General features: G+C 33.7%; 1 long non-coding RNA gene across 1 annotated transcript; it reads left to right on the top strand.

Moving 5' to 3' along the window:
- Positions 1-5,379: 5,379 nt before the first annotated feature.
- On the top strand, positions 5,380-6,251 carry LOC124899428. Its single transcript, XR_007056905.1, has 3 exons — positions 5,380-5,498; positions 5,645-5,700; positions 6,162-6,251. It is a non-coding gene; the product is annotated as an uncharacterized LOC124899428 (long non-coding RNA).
- The last annotated feature ends 6,465 nt before the right edge of the window (positions 6,252-12,716 follow it).

Here is a 12,716-nt window from a genome sequence, read left to right as displayed (position 1 = left end):
CTAAGATCTAAGGAATGAGGTACAATTATTGACTCATATAGTTGTTGGACAAGCTCAAGGACCAGCCATTCCAACCACGGGTTCTAGTGGTACAGATAGGACAGCTAGCCTACGGACACAGAATTTTCTTAAATTGGATCCTCCCACATTCACCGGATCAGATCTTACTGAAGACCCACAAGACTTTATGGATCAAATCCAAAGGGTTTTAGATGTCATGCATGTGTCGGGTAAAGAGACAGTTGAGCTAGCAGCATATAAATTCAAAAGAGAGACTATATTGTGGTATGAAAACTGGAAATGATCTAGGGGTATCAATGCACCTCCAGCTACTTGGAAAGAGTTCAAAGAGGAATTTCTTGATCATTACCTTCCATATGAGATTCAAGAAGCCCGTGCAGATCAGTTCCTGAGTCTTCGCCAAGGGAATATGAACGTAAGAGAGTACATCCTTCGGTTTAACTCTTTGGCTAGGTATGCTCTTAATATAGTAGCTACAATGGATGATAGATTTCATCGATATGTAGATGGATTAGATCCATATCTGGTTAGAGATTGTACTATTGCTGCTTTGAATAAAGACATAGACATAGCAAGGATAAAAGCTTTTGCATAAAAAATGGAGGATCAAAGACAAAGAAGAAGAGCACAAGAATCAGAAAGAGGGTATTCCAAAAGGGCTAGATCTACGAGGCAGTTTATGGCATCCCAAGAAGAGTTTAGGCCTCGGATTTCTAATAGACCATCTAGGCCGTTATCTTCTTATTCTACAGCTAGTGCTCCACCATAGTTTTAAGGGTCTAAAGGCAACCAGTTTGGGCAAAGAAGTGAGAGTCAGAGTTCATGGATAGTGGGGTATCAAGAGCAAGAGAGTATGAACCAATTAAGGCCTCCTCGATAGCCATGAAAGTAATGTGGAAAGTTTTATTTAGGTGCATGCCAATTCGGAATAAGTGCTTGTTTTTGGTGTGGTGCATTAGGACATATGATGAAAGAATGCCCTCAAAGGGCCATAGGTGGTATGGAATGACCTACTGGATCAGCCATCGCATCATCATCATCGGTGCCTTATTCAGGTAGAGGTGTACAACCTATGGGTCGTGGTAGAGGTGCTAAAGGAGCAGCAAGCTCTAGTGGAGTTCAGAATCGTACATATGCTTTAGTGGATCGACAAAATTCAGAGGCTTCTCCAGACGTGGTTACAGGTACATTGTCTTTACATAATGTATATGAATTAGTTCATTCGGGTTCCACATTATCATATGTCACTCCATTGGTTGCTGGGAAGTTCAAAAGAACACCAGAATTGCTAGTTAAGCCATTTGAAGTATCTACGCCAATTGGTGAATCTATCATAGCTAGAAGGGTTTATAGAAATTATATTATAACTATTTATGGTCGCGATACGATGGATGATCTTGTTGAGCTAGAAATGGTAGATTCTGATGTTATAATGGGTATGGATTAGTTGGCGTCTTGTTATGCCACTGTAGATTGCCAAACTAAAAGGGTGTATTTCCATTTTCCAAAGGAGTCAGTCCTTGAATGAAGAGGTAATATTGGTGCGCCAAGAGGTAAATTTATTTCTTATTTTAAGGCAAAAAGAATAATTTCCAAAGGTTACATATATCATCTAGTTAGAGTGAAGGATACAGATGCGGAGCCACCAACTCTTCAAACTATTCCGGTGGTAAATTAATTTCCTGAAGACCTTCCAGGTTTGCCTCCTGAACGAGAAGTGGAGTTTGGTATTGATGTGATTCTAGGAACCCAACCAATCTCAGTTCCTCCATATAGAATAGCCCCGGCATAATTACGAGAATTGAAAGAGCAATTAGAAGACTTGCTAGAGAAAGGATTCATAAGGTCTAGTATGTCCCCTTGGGGCGCACCAGTGTTATTTGTGCGTAAGAATGATGGTTCATTGAGAATGTGTATTGACTACTGGCAACTGAATAAAGTGACTATTAAAAATAAATATCCCCTCCCAAGAATTAATGATTTATTTGATCAATTACAAAGCGCCAAGTGCTTCTCAAAGATTGATTTGAGGTCAGGTTACCACCAAGTGAGGGTCAAAGAGAAGGATATACCTAAGATAGCTTTCCGAACATGGTACAGTCATTATGAGTTTCTAGTCATGTCATTTGGGATAACAAATGCACCCGCAACTTTTATCGATTTGATGAATAGGATGTTTAAGCCATTCTTAGATGTGTCCGTGATAGTTTTTAGAGATGATATTCTAGTTTATTCCAGATCAGAAAATGACCATGCCAATCACTTATGACAGGTGTTGCAGATTCTTTGTAATCGTAAGCTATATGCAAAGTTCTCTAAATGTGAGTTTTGGTTAAAATCAGTGGCATTCTTGAGTCATATTGTATCTAGTGAAGGAATAAAGGTTGATACTCAAAAAATAAAAGCCGTGAATAGTTGGCCAAGGCCCATAACGCCTACGGAGATTCATAGTTTTCTTGGGTTGACAGGTTATTATAGAAGGTTTGTTGAAGATTTTTCTTCAATTTCTGCACCTTTAACCAAGCTAACACACAAAGCATCCAAGTTTTGATGGAATGATGCCTGTGAAAGGAGTTTCCAAGATCTGAAGAATAAGTTGACTTCTATACCCGTATTGGTACTTCCAAAAGGCAAAGAAGGGTATGAGGTGTATTGTGATGCTTCAAGAATTGGCTTAGGGTGTGTATTTATGCATCATGGTAAAGTCATAACATATGCCTCAAGATAATTGTGGCCACATGAGAAAAATTATCCAACGCATGATCTGGAGCTAGCAGCGGTTATATTTGCCCTAAAGATATGGCGTCACTACTTGTATGGGATTCATGTTGACATATATACGGACCACAAGAGTTTGCAATATATCTTTAATCAAAAAAACCTAAATTTGAGGCAGCGAAGATGGCTTGAGTTATTAAAAGACTATGACGTTGATATCTTGTATCATCCGGGAAAAGCAAATATGGTAACAGATGCGTTAAGTTGAAAGACCATGGCACCATCTACAGAAAAGCAAGGGATGACTAAAGATTTGTACCAATTAGCCAATTTGGTAGTTTACCTTCTTGAAACTCTACGTGAAGAGCTTATTGTTTATAATGCTGCAAAATCTTCCCTAGTAGCTGAAGTAAAAGAGAAGCAATATGCAGATCCCATTCTATTACAGCTTAAGGAGAATGTACAATGTGGTATGACAAAGGCATTTGAGCTTACGCAAGAGGGAGTACTTTGGTGCCAAAACAGATTGTGTGTGCCTAATGTAGATGGGCTAAGAAAGAGGATTATGAAAGAAGCACATCATTCAAGGTATTCCATCTATCCAGGGTCAACAAAAATGTACCATGATTTGAAAGAGATATATTGGTGGGGTGACATGAAGAAGAACATTGTAGAGTTTATAGCCGAATGTCCAAATTGTCAAAGAGTTAAAGTAGAGCACCAAAACCCTAGAGGTTATATGCAATGTATAGATCTTCCAATCTGGAAGTGGGACATGATCAACATGGTTTTTGTCACTGGTTTTCCTCGTACATTTTGAAGGTTTGATTCCATATGGGTGATAGTTGATAGGCTTACCAAATCAGCACACTTTCTACCCGTTAGGACCACTTACACAGTTGAAGAATATGCCAAATTATATATTAAAGAGATAGTTTCGCTGCACGAAGTTCCAATCTCTATTATATCAGATCGTGGAGCTCAATTTACTGCAAAATTTTGGAAGTCTTTCCAAAGAAATTTGGGAACACAAGTGAATCTAAGTACAACTTTTCACCCTCAAACAGATAGACAAGAAGAACGTACCATTCAAACACTTGAAGATATGCTACGAGATTGTGTATTGGATTTTAAAGGTAGTTGGGATGATCATTTACCTCTCATCGAGTTCGCCTACAAAAATAGCTATTATTCAAGTATAAAAATGGCACCATATGAAGCTTTGTATGGAAGAAAGCGTAGATCACTAATTAAATGGTTTGAAGCGGGTGAAACTGCCTTATTTGGGCCATATCTTGTTCATCAAGATATGGAGAATGTTAAAGTAATCCAACAGCGGCTAGAAATAGCCCAAAGTCAACACAAGTCATATGCAGATATTAGAAGGAAGGGCCTAGAGTTTTCTATAAGTGATTGGGTATTCTTGAAGGTGTCACCAATGAAGGGGGTTATGAGATTTGGTAAGAAAGGAAAACTAAGTCCACGTTATATAGGCCCATACAAGGTTACTCGGAGGTTTGGCCAAGTCGCTTGTGAATTAGAGCTACCCCAAGAGCTCTTAATAGTCCATCCAGTATTTCACGTCTCAATGCTTCAAAAGTACATTGGACATACGTCTCATATTACCCCTACAGAAGATGTACAAATTATAGAAGATATCACCTATGAAGACATACCTATTGCTATTCTAGATCGATAGGTTAAGAAGTTGAGGAATAAGGAAATAGCTTCTGTAAAAGTGCTTTGGAGGAATCAGCAAGTAGAAGAGATCACATGGGAAGCTGAAGATGCGATGAAATCTAAGTACCCCCATTTGTTCAAATACAAAGAAAAAGTCCAAGATACTGAATTAGAGCAATAACAAGTAAGTGTAGTATATAAATACTATGTGATAATAGGGATATTAAACTTAGGCTTGAACTTGTTTTAGTTGGATAGTTATGCTAACATTCGAGGACGAATGTTCCTAAGGGGGGAAGGATGTAACATCCCGTATTTTGCTTGTACTTATTCTAATTATATGGAACCTAGTATGGTCTTATATGATAGGTAGGGTGAGTTTGTTATGCAAGTATTAATGGCATAGATAGAATTATATATGTTGCCCGTGTAGTTTTTATGTGATGCGACCAAGTTAACGTCGATACAACTAATTAACCTTGGAATCGTAAGCTAGTATTTGAATCTGAAGTTTAAAGTGACCAAGTGTGTATAAGTTTAAGGTTAGATTAAAGGGATTAGGAGCTGAAAATAGAACAAAATATGAGGTGCTTGCTTGACTTAATTAAGCTAGTAGGTGAGTCACATACTTGAACTATTTGAACTAAATTAATGGACATATGGACATGGACCAGATTTGGGCCAATACTAATGTAATGTACTCATTTGGGATCAAATTGAATAGAAAAGAAATAAAATGGGTAAAGAGGCCCAATACTCAAATCTGCCAAGGCCCAAATTAAAGAGAAGAAAAGAAGGAAAAATGGGTGGCTAAGGCCCAATAACTTTGGATCCAAAAAATCCCAATATATTGGGCAAGTAGATACATCATTCACTTGATAAAATATGGGCCAAAAAGGGTTAAGAAAGTTGTCCAAACAGCAGCTCCTTTATATAGATTGAAATCAACAATTTTTGCTCATTTTAACTTAGACAAAAATTTCAGCTTTTAGGTTTTTCTCTCTTGTTCTCTCTTGGCTATGAAGTAACCCTATATTCCCACAAGGGTTCTTAGAATTGACCTTCCTCCCAATATAAAGGTAAGTGAGCAATTCATGAGTTTGTATTAAGGAAACTATGTGTTCTTTAAGATTAATTTTTGGACAGCCCTCTTTATAAGTTGGACAGTCCATTATTCTTAGTTATTAAGGGATTTCTTTCTTTCTCTTTTGGTGTATGTGTGAAGTGATTATGCTATTGAAGATATACACATTAAGAGGCTAAACTAACAAGGAAATCAAGGTATGTTTGCTTTCCACTTTTGTCCCTTTTCTATGTACATGTATTGGTAGAGGATTGCACATATTTGGTTGTTATTCAAGGATGATTGGGGTGTTGTTTGTGGACTGTTTTGTGTGCTTGTGTTATGGGCTTCCAGGTTGATGTTTGAGAAAGGTGTGATTAATTCGTAATAAAATATAGAAGAAAGGTGTGGTGGTACACCACCGAACTAATTGTTACATTTGTTATTGCCCAATTTATTTTATGTATTGGTTGGAGGGTGTAACGAAGCTGATGTGGTTTTGGTGATCTTATGGGGACATGTGTGCTATATGGGTATAATTGGAGAAGGAAATGGTTAAAATAATGCCCTTGATTGATGGATTATGTGTGTACTGCCCGGTTACTATTTTGGTGAAGTTAAGTAGCCTAAACATGTTGGTTGGATTGCTAATACTAGTTTACTATATATTCTATTATAGATAAGTAATATAAAAGGCGGGAAGTCAAGCCGGGTTAGTTTCGGAGCTATACAAGCAGGTATGTAAGGCATACTCCATTTTGTACTCTTTGGCATGAAATCGTACAATTGTTCCATCAAGCAAGTTGCCAAGGTTATCTTATAACAAGTGATACATAATGGCAGCACATTACACTCCATGTATCCAATGACCTTGTTCCCACACTCTAATGCATTAGAACACCTCAATACGTGCTTATTATTAAATCTGAGCGTCTATATTCATTAGAAAATTTTAGGAGTTCTCCATTTGTTCAAATAAGACCTATGTGTTATTTCAGCTCCTAAACACTTTATTTGTGTGCCAACAACTCCCTACCTCATTGTTGTTACATTAAGTGTCTATTTACATGTCTCTTATTAGCGTATTACTGGTTCAAGGTATCATAATGTGATGACCACCAAAGTAACAATCTCAAAGGCTAAATAAACTAAGTAATGCAAATCTGTAAAATGACGAGTGGCAGCTCAGGGGAATTTGCCTAGCATGGACCGATCTCGATACCTTTATTTGTTAGTGGCAGCTCAGGGGCATAAGCCTAGCATGGGCCGATCCCAATCTTTATATGTAGGTGGCAGCTCAGGGGCGTAAGCCTAGCATGGGCCAATCCTAATTTATCTATTTACCACTGATCAGCTGGTCATTTGCATTATATGACTTACAAAGATTATGAAGTAAGAAAGTAAAATAAAGAAAAGAATGTAATGTACATTGTCCCACAAGTATTTTTAAAGGTGGTCTACTAGTACTACTTATACACTTGTATCAGATTTCTATTGAGCTTTTGTATCAAGTGTGTTGTTACCTTCTGCCTTACATATTCAGTACATATTTTTGTACTGACGTCCCTCACGAGGGACCTGCATTTCATGCTGCAGGCACAGACACTTCAGCCCATACAATACACTAGTAGGAGCGCAGGATTTTCACTAACTATTGGTGAGCTCCAGGTTGATTCGGGGCTTTCCGAGTCTGTTCCATATATTTTGGTATTGTACAGTAAGTCAAGAGTAGGGCGGGGGTTTTCCCGACCCTAACTAAGTTTATGTATCTTTTAAAGGCTTTGTAGACTAATGTAAAGTTATGGTAGTGTTTTGTCTTTAGATGTGGTGGACCCAACGACCAAGTATTGTATATATCAGTTTTTGTTTGCATATGTAATTATTCTTATCGATAGATAATATCATGTTTGTCAGAACCTTAAGTTTCTATAGTTACATGCATGGGAAGTACAAGCTTTTGAATTGGTTCTCTCGGGCCTTTACAGCTACGAGTGCCTGTCTGCCTCAATAGGATTTGAGGCGTGACATTACCGACCTTTGATGGACTGACTAAGTGGTCCAAGTAGGCAAATATATGTCAGTTAAATACAGTAAAATTTAATTTAAGGGATCATAGGACTCTTGCAAATTTAAGGTGTATTGCTGCAAATTTTGCCAAAGTATAAGTATTTTTCGCACATTTTTTCTATATCTTTTACAATTACAAGTTTCACATACAATTTTTTTTTGCTGATTTAGAACATGAGTAACTTTGAGTATATAATTTTTATATATGAAAATTATTGATTCTGTAGCATGAAAACTTTTATTTTTGAACAAAATCTTAAAATGTTTGAAATTAAATAGAATTCTATTATATATGAACATAATATATACACAATTGCCTGTAACACAAAGTAAAACACCAATTAAATTATTAAATAAAAATACATCAGATTTGATAGTGGTAAATATATTGTATCAAAATATGAAAATCTAATAAAGAACATATTCTAAAAAAGAACATATTAATAAAAGAAATAATTGCCAAAAGTACAACTAGCCAATATATTTTACATTTAAGCAGCAAAAATAATAATTGTCACTTTATAACTCAAAGTCTGATTTTACCATTCATTATAAACTAACTTTTCTTTCCAATTCCTCTTTTTCTTATCTTTCTTCATTGACACTTATTCAAATTCCCATTTCACCTTCAAAATCATCATTTTCTTTCTTTAGGTAATTCACATTCTGTTTGTTATTTACTATTTATTTGGTTACCCTATATGAATTAATTACAAAATATAATGCTACCCATAATGCTCATTATCTAAAAAAAAAAATGGTTTCTTCACCGGTGACATCGAAGTTTTGAATCAGCTATATCTAGCCCAATTCGCTTCTTCGTTATTCAATTTTAATTATTTCATCTTACATAAATAGGACAAAATTGATTCAACCATTGTTGAAGCTCAAAACTTTAAAATTTGAGAATCGAAATCATAAATAAGTTCCATTTTGGGTGGATGTGGTTACAAAAGATCAGTTATATATTGAGGAGCCCAAATCTAAAATTTTGAATGATTTGGTGAAGTTTTGAGATATTTTTGAATGAATTGGTACTTGATTTCGAGGAAGAATATGAAGTTTCTTTTTTTTCTATATATTTGTATAGTGCATTGTATATTATTACATATACAATACAATATTTCAATTTGAGTTATTTTATTCCTTTTCTTCATTTTATACACACTACTATAATATAAATACATTATTTAAAAATTGTATATTTATATATGTACATATTTTTTTAATTATGTATATTATTGAATAATTATATCTATAAAATTATCCAAAATTATAACAGGTATATAATACACTCATAGATAAATCTATACAATAATATACAATCTCACGTATAAAAAATCAATGGTGTGAAATAGTGGAGATGGAGAGGCGTGTGGAAGCTTCTACTAACTTTCCTAAAAGAGACTTCTGATTTGTTGTTATCTTAGCTTATCGCGTTATTTTTTTTTTGGGTTTGACGATTAGGGTAAACCTGATGAATAAGTTCAAATTAGGGTGATTTTTAAATTTTAGTCATAAATAAAAAGTTTTCTTAAAATGACCTTTAGCTATTAACTAATATTTTTTTAAACGAAATTGACCCTAACCAATGGAGTAAATTACATAAATGATTTTCATAATGGATAACAACTCTATATTATATCTTTCAACTTTTAATTTTTTTTTTCTTTTTAATTCTACTTTGATTTTTCTCTTTTCTTTTTTCTTTTTTCTTTTTCTTTTTCTTTTTTATTTTTCTCAACCCTTACTTTTTTTCTTTTTTCCTCTCAACTTTTTTTTTCTTTTTTTCTTTTACTTTGATTTTTTATTTTTTCTTTCCTCTTTTTTTTTTTTTATAATTCTTTTTAATTTTTCTCAACCCTTACTTTCTTTTTATTTACACCCCCCAACGTCTGCTTTTATATAATTTTTATTTTTAATTTTTTCTCGATCTTTATTTTTATTTAATCTTTTTATTTTTATTTTTATCCCATTCTCTCTCAACTTCAACATTTTTTTTTATTTTTATTTTTCAATATTTTTCTTCATTTTCTTCTTTTTCCGCAATTTTTATTATTTTTGTTCTTTTCTTCAATTTCTTTCATTCAAGTTACATCTCATTATAAAGAGTTACCACTATCACATTATAAGGACAAGACTTATGACTTTTAAATAACAAGCTACGTTTTATGGGTAAGAGTTGACCCTACCACATTATAGAGGCAAGACTTATGACTTTCAAACAACAAGTTATGTTTCATGGGTAAGAGTTGACACTACCACGTTGTGTTTTTGATTTATGAAATATTTTATAACTCTTACCTTAGAGACTAGACTTATCTCAGGGAATTTCAAACAACAAATTATACCCCACGGGCAAGAGTTGACTCTACCACGTTATATTTTTATTTATGAGATGTTCTACAACTATTGCCTTAGAGGAAAGACTTAGCTCAAGGACTTTCAAACTACAAATTATGCCCTACAGGCAAGAGTTGACTCTATCATGTTATGTTTTCATTTATGAGATGCTCTACAACTATTGCCTTAGAGGCAAGACTTAGCTCAAGGGCTTTCAAACTACAAATTATGTCCCACGGGGCAAGAGTTAACTCTACCACGTTATGTTTTCATTTATGAGATGTTCTACAACTATTATCTTAGAGGCAAGACATAGCTCAAGGACTTTTAAACAATAAATTATGCCCCGTGGGCAAGATTTAACTCTACCACGTTATGTTTTCATGCCCTTAAATTTCCTTTGATGTCAAAAAAGCGGATTATCCAATTTTTTATTTATTAGCAAAATATAATAAAAATTGAGAAAAAAAAAGCGATCAAACAAAATAGAGAAACAAAAAAAAGATATTGAGAAAAAAAAGGCAAGAAAAAAATAAAGATTAAGAAAAAAGAGAAGAATTAAAAAATTGAGAAAAATAAAAATGAGAGAAAAAAATAAAAATAAAGTTTGAGAAAATTGAGGGAAAAAAAGAGAAATGATAAAAACAAAAAATAAAAGAAAAATATAGGTTGAGACAAATGAATTAAAAAAGAAGAAGAAGAAAACGATAACGTTTTAGAAAAAAGAAAAAAGAGAAAAAAATAAAGTTTGAGACAAATGAATTAAAAAATGAAAATAAAATTAAAGCAAAAAATAAAAAAAGTGAAAATAATAAAAATAAAAATAGAATTTGAGAGACAAATGAGTATGAAAAATTTACAAATATTTGAGGCGTAGAGGGCAAAATTGTACTTGTACTACACTAAAAAGCAAAGAAAAGCTAGTTTTTAAAGACTTTTCTTATTGGGGTCAAAAATCCAAAGCCATCCATTATTGAGGCTATAGCATCTAATTTCCCGTGTAAATTACTTTATTTTGTCTTTAATAAAAAGGGCTTCAGGCCTGACTTTGATCCAAAAATAAATATATACGAAAAAATCTATTTCATATTCTTCCTTGAATTTAAACATCAGATTCATTTAAAAATACCACATATAATTTTGCATAATGTTATATCTACAATTATTCAATAATATAATGATTATACAAATATATACATTTGTATATATAATGTGTAAACAATGTATCTACATGGTATACGTGTATATAAAATAAAAAAGAACGAGAAAATTATTGAAATAAAAAGACTGTATTGTATACACAATAATATAAAGTACAATATAAAATGTATACAAAAAATCAAAATTCGACTTTTTCTATGAATCCAAGCATCAAATTCTTCCAAAACACTTATCCAAAACATCAGATTTGAGCTACTCAATACTTAACCCATCTTTTGGAATCTACCCACTCAGAATAGAGCTTATTTACCAAATTTTTTTCTCAAAGTTTGAAGATTGGATATTCAATAATAGCTGAACATCCAAAAAAATTTGTGCAACAGCTAGAAAATTATAATGTAAATTTTCTATATGCTTGATCTATGAATTTTATAGACATGTCTTTCCTTAGATGCTCATTGTTTGTAGCAATAATGAACAATAGATTAACGAAGAGTTATGAAAGAAACAAGTTTGTACCAAATGTTCGTAAATCATGAAACTACAACAATGCCATTTGTTAAGTGTTTGTATTAACTTTCACTTTTGGATGGGTCTAAGAAGAAAAAGTTAGTTGAATGGGTTTTAAAAATAATCAAATTTTAAATTTCAGAAAGAAATAGTGTAATGAGGTTATGGAGCTGGATTAATCAGCATGGTTTTTCTCCCTAGTAATGTTGTTTTAGTTCAGCTAGTTTTTTTTTGGAACAATGGATATAATCTGATTAAATATGATTTTGGAGATCCTATGGTTGAAATGAACATAAAATACCTGAATTATAAAATTGAAACGAATGAAAGTTTTTTTAGAAGGAAGAGGAATGGCTGTATAGGAAAGAGAGGACAAAATTGCCTACTTCAATTAAGTTGGCTATGGGATGAAATCCAATATTTTAGTACTATACAATTGGGTCAGTTTTGCTAATGTAATATTGAAACAACCCAGATTTTGGTCCTTGGAAATTTCTTGACCTATGAGTTTTTTCCCTAGACTACGACTCTCTCTACGAGTCGTAGGGTGTCATCACAGGTCATAGGACTCTAATCATAGCCTGACCAGTGTGAATTGGCCAAGTTTCTATTATGATTGGCTCCTAAAGAGTCATAAAGACTCTATATGAGTTGTATAGTCCCATTTGTAGCCAAACCGGTGTGATGCCTAGATATTCTGCCTTGCCTACGATTTGACCAAACTAGTCGTAATGTTTGAGTACGAGTCGTACGGTACAAATTATATCCAGAATAATGTGGGTTCCCATGGATGCTATCCGGAGTACGACTGGAGGTCACGAGTCGGGAGGTGACTCTACAAGTTGTAAGGTCGTCCGTAATGATAAGGCGACTATTTTTCAGTATTTCATTAAGGGCACTTTGGATATTTTCTTCTATACCGACTTAGACCCCACGTACATAAAATACCTTGGGGCTATTATTTCCAACTATCATCAATCACAAATACTTTTCCAAACTCTCTCAAATCCCTAAGGTAAGAACAAGCTAGGGTTTCTCAAAGTTAGTCATATAAGGGCCCAAGGGTTAATTCTCTCTATAATTCTCTATATTTTCAGGCATGTGAATCTTCCCAAAATCTTATTTTGTGAAAAATGTGTGTTTTAAATGGTTT

Source organism: Capsicum annuum, chromosome 6 (assembly GCF_002878395.1).
Source record: "Capsicum annuum cultivar UCD-10X-F1 chromosome 6, UCD10Xv1.1, whole genome shotgun sequence".
NCBI lineage: Eukaryota > Viridiplantae > Streptophyta > Magnoliopsida > Solanales > Solanaceae > Capsicum > Capsicum annuum.
The sequence above is the reverse complement of the archived record's forward strand: the minus strand, read 5'-3'. Positions and strand labels throughout refer to the sequence as shown.